Below are 4,781 nucleotides of genomic sequence, written 5' to 3' on the forward strand. Positions count from 1 at the left end.
TGCCCTGTCCAGTCTCCATTAATGTAGCCTGGTCTAGACCTGTTTCTGCCCTGTCCAGTCTCCATTAATGTAGCCTGGTCTAGACCTGTTTCTGCCCTGTCCAGTCTCCATTAATGCAGCCTGGTCTAGACCTGTTTCTGCCCTGTCCAGTCTCCATTAATGTAGCCTGGTCTAGACCTGTTTCTGCCCTGTCCAGTCTCCATTGATGTAGCCTGGTCTAGACCTGTTTCTGCCCTGTCCAGTCTCCATTAATGTAGCCTGGTCTAGACCTGTTTCTGCCCTGTCCAGTCTCCATTAATGTAGCCTGGTCTAGACCTGTTTCTGCCCTGTCCAGTCTCCATTAATGTAGCCTGGTCTAGACCTGTTTCTGCCCTGTCCAGTCTCCATTAATGTAGCCTGGTCTAGACCTGTTTCTGCCCTGTCCAGTCTCCATTAATGTAGCCTGGTCTAGACCTGTTTCTGCTCTGTCCAGTCTCCATTAATGTAGCCTGGTCTAGACCTGTTTCTGCCCTGTCCAGTCTCCATTAATGTAGCCTGGTCTAGACCTGTTTCTGCTCTGTCCAGTCTCCATTAATGTAGCCTGGTCTAGACCTGTTTCTGCCCTGTCCAGTCTTCATTAATGTAGCCAGGTCTAGACCTGTTTCTGCTCTGTCCAGTCTCCATTGATGTAGCCTGGTCTAGACCTGTTTCTGCCCTGTCCAGTCTCCATTAATGTAGCCTGGTCTAGACCTGTTTCTGCCCTGTCCAGTCTCCATTAATGTAGCCTGGTCTAGACCTGTTTCTGCCCTGTCCAGTCTCCATTAATGCAGCCTGGTCTAGACCTGTTTCTGCCCTGTCCAGTCTCCATTAATGTAGCCTGGTCTAGACCTGTTTCTGCCCTGTCCAGTCTCCATTGTCATTGTCAAGCCAAGCATATTGTTCGTGACAATTCCATAAGGAGTTGTCAAGAGAGCAGAATCAGACTGACAGCGAGACTGCCAATGCTGTCCTTGTTTAGCTCAACGTTTGGTCTGTGACTCACGCAGTCTATTGTATGTACAGTAACTTCATGGTTGAAGGAGTGTTTCTTCCTACTACTGCATGAAGAGCACTTACACAATGCACTGCACATAGCTACTTATGTCATACTGCAATGTACTGAACCTACTGACAATGTATAGCAATATAGAGAATAATGTCTATTCTGGACCTACTGTATCTACTATATAATGTCTCTTATTCTGCATCTACTATATAATGTCTCTTATTCTGGCCCTACTGTATCTACTAATATAATATCTCTTATTCTGGCCCTACTGTATCCTACTGTATCTTATTCTGCATCTACTATATAATGTCTCTTATTCTGCATCTACTATATAATGTCTCTTATTCTGCATATACTATATAATGTTTCTTATTCTGCATCTACTAATATAATGTCTCTTATTCTGGACCTACTAATATAATGTTTCTTATTCTGGCCCTACTGTATCCTACTGTATCTTATTCTGCATCTACTATATAATGTCTCTTATTCTGCATATACTATATAATGTTTCTTATTCTGCATCTACTAATATAATGTCTCTTATTCTGGACCTACTAATATAATGTTTCTTATTCTGGCCCTACTGTATCCTACTGTATCTTATTCTGTATCTACTATATAATGTCTCTTATTCTGCATCTACTATATAATGTCTCTTATTCTGCATCTACTATATAATGTTTCTTATTCTGCATCTACTAATATAATGTCTCTTATTCTGGACCTACTAATATAATGTTTCTTATTCTGGACCTACTAATATAATGTCTCTTATTCTGGACCTACTAATATAATGTCTCTTATTCTGGACCTACTGTATAATGTCTCTTATTCTGGACCTACTGTATAATGTCTCTTATTCTGGACCTACTAATATAATGTCTCTTATTCTGGACCTACTAATATAATGTCTCTTATTCTGGTCCTACTGTATAATGTCTCTTATTCTGGCCCTACTGTATCTACTAATATAATGTCTCTTATTCTGACCCTACTATGTAATGTCTCTTATTCTGACCCTACTATGTAATGTCTCTTATTCTGGCCCTACTGTATCTACTAATATAATGTCTCTTATTCTGACCCTACTATGTAATGTCTCTTATTCTGGCCCTACTGTATCTACTATATAATGTATCTTATTCTGACCCTACTGTATCTACTATATAATGTCTCTTATTCTGACCCTACTATGTAATGCCTCTTATTCTGACCCTACTATGTAATGTCTCTTATTCTGACCCTACTGTATCTACTAATATAATGTCTCTTATTCTGGCCCTACTATGTAATGTCTCTTATTCTGGCCCTACTGTATCTACTAATATAATGTCTCTTATTCTGACCCTACTATGTAATGTCTCTTATTCTGGCCCTACTGTATCTACTATATAATGTATCTTATTCTGACCCTACTATGTAATGTCTCTTATTCTGGCCCTACTGTATCTACTATATAATGTCTCTTATTCTGACCCTACTATGTAATGTCTCTTATTCTGGCCCTACTGTATCTACTATATAATGTATCTTATTCTGACCCTACTATGTAATGTCTCTTATTCTGGCCCTACTGTATCTACTATATAATGTATCTTATTCTGACCCTACTATGTAATGTCTCTTATTCTGCATCTACTATATAATGTCTCTTATTCTGACCCTACTATATAATGTCTCTTATTCTGACCCTACTATGTAATGTCTCTTATTCTGGCCCTACTGTATCTACTATATAATGTATCTTATTCTGACCCTACTATGTAATGTCTCTTATTCTGCATCTACTATATAATGTCTCTTATTCTGACCCTACTATATAATGTCTCTTATTCTGACCCTACTATGTAATGTCTCTTATTCTGACCCTACTATGTAATGTCTCTTATTCTGCATCTACTATATAATGTCTCTTATTCTGACCCTACTGTATCTACTAATATAATGTCTCTTATTCTGACCCTACTATGTAATGTCTCTTATTCTGCATCTACTATATAATGTCTCTTATTCTGACCCTACTGTATCTACTAATATAATGCCTCTTATTCTGACCCTACTATGTAATGTCTCTTATTCTGGCCCTACTGTATCTACTATATAATGTCTCTTATTCTGCATCTACTATGTAATGTCTCTTATTCTGGCCCTACTGTATCTACTAATATAATGTCTCTTATTCTGCATCTACTATGTAATGTCTATTATTCTGACCCTACTATGTAATGTCTCTTATTCTGCATCTACTATATAATGTCTCTTATTCTGGCCCTACTGTATCTACTAATATAATGTCTCTTATTCTGCATCTACTATGTAATGTCTCTTATTCTGGCCCTACTGTATCTACTAATATAATGTCTCTTATTCTGCATCTACTATGTAATGTCTATTATTCTGACCCTACTATGTAATGTCTCTTATTCTGCATCTACTATATAATGTCTCTTATTCTGGCCCTACTGTATCTACTATATAATGTCTCTTATTCTGGCCCTACTATGTAATGTCTATTATTCTGACCCTACTATGTAATGTCTCTTATTCTGCATCTACTATATAATGTCTCTTATTCTGACCCTACTATGTAATGTCTCTTATTCTGCATCTACTATATAATGTCTCTTATTCTGACCCTACTATGTAATGTCTCTTATTCTGGCCCTACTATGTAATGTCTCTTATTCTGGCCCTACTATGTAATGTCTCTTATTCTGGACCTACTGTATCTACTATATAATGTCTCTTATTCTGCATCTACTATGTAATGTCTCTTATTCTGACCCTACTGTATCTACTATATAATGTCTCTTATTCTGGCCCTACTGTATCTACTAATATAATGTCTCTTATTCTGCATCTACTATGTAATGTCTCTTATTCTGACCCTACTGTATCTACTATATAATGTATCTTATTCTGACCCTACTATGTAATGTCTCTTATTCTGGCCCTACTGTATCTACTATATAATGTATCTTATTCTGACCCTACTATGTAATGTCTCTTATTCTGCATCTACTATATAATGTCTCTTATTCTGACCCTACTGTATCTACTAATATAATGTCTCTTATTCTGACCCTACTATGTAATGTCTCTTATTCTGCATCTACTATATAATGTCTCTTATTCTGACCCTACTGTATCTACTAATATAATGCCTCTTATTCTGACCCTACTATGTAATGTCTCTTATTCTGGCCCTACTATGTAATGTCTCTTATTCTGGCCCTACTGTATCTACTATATAATGTCTCTTATTCTGCATCTACTATGTAATGTCTCTTATTCTGGCCCTACTGTATCTACTAATATAATGTCTCTTATTCTGCATCTACTATGTAATGTCTCTTATTCTGGCCCTACTGTATCTACTATGTAATGTCTCTTATTCTGGCCCTACTATGTAATGTCTCTTATTCTGCATCTACTATATAATGTCTCTTATTCTGGCCCTACTATGTAATGTCTCTTATTCTGACCCTACTATGTAATGTCTTTTATTCTGCATCTACTATATAATGTCTCTTATTCTGGCCCTACTATGTAATGTCTCTTATTCTGACCCTACTATATAATGTCTTTTATTCTGCATCTACTATATAATGTCTCTTATTCTGCATCTACTATATAATGTCTCTTATTCTGGACCTACTGTATCTACTATATAATGTCTCTTATTCTGCATCTACTATATAATGTCTCTTATTCTGCATCTACTATATAATGTCTCTTATTCTGCATCTAC

Source organism: Oncorhynchus mykiss, chromosome 7 (assembly GCF_057628025.1).
Source record: "Oncorhynchus mykiss isolate SJ-2025 chromosome 7, ASM5762802v1, whole genome shotgun sequence".
In the NCBI taxonomy this organism is placed as follows: Eukaryota; Metazoa; Chordata; class Actinopteri; order Salmoniformes; family Salmonidae; genus Oncorhynchus; species Oncorhynchus mykiss.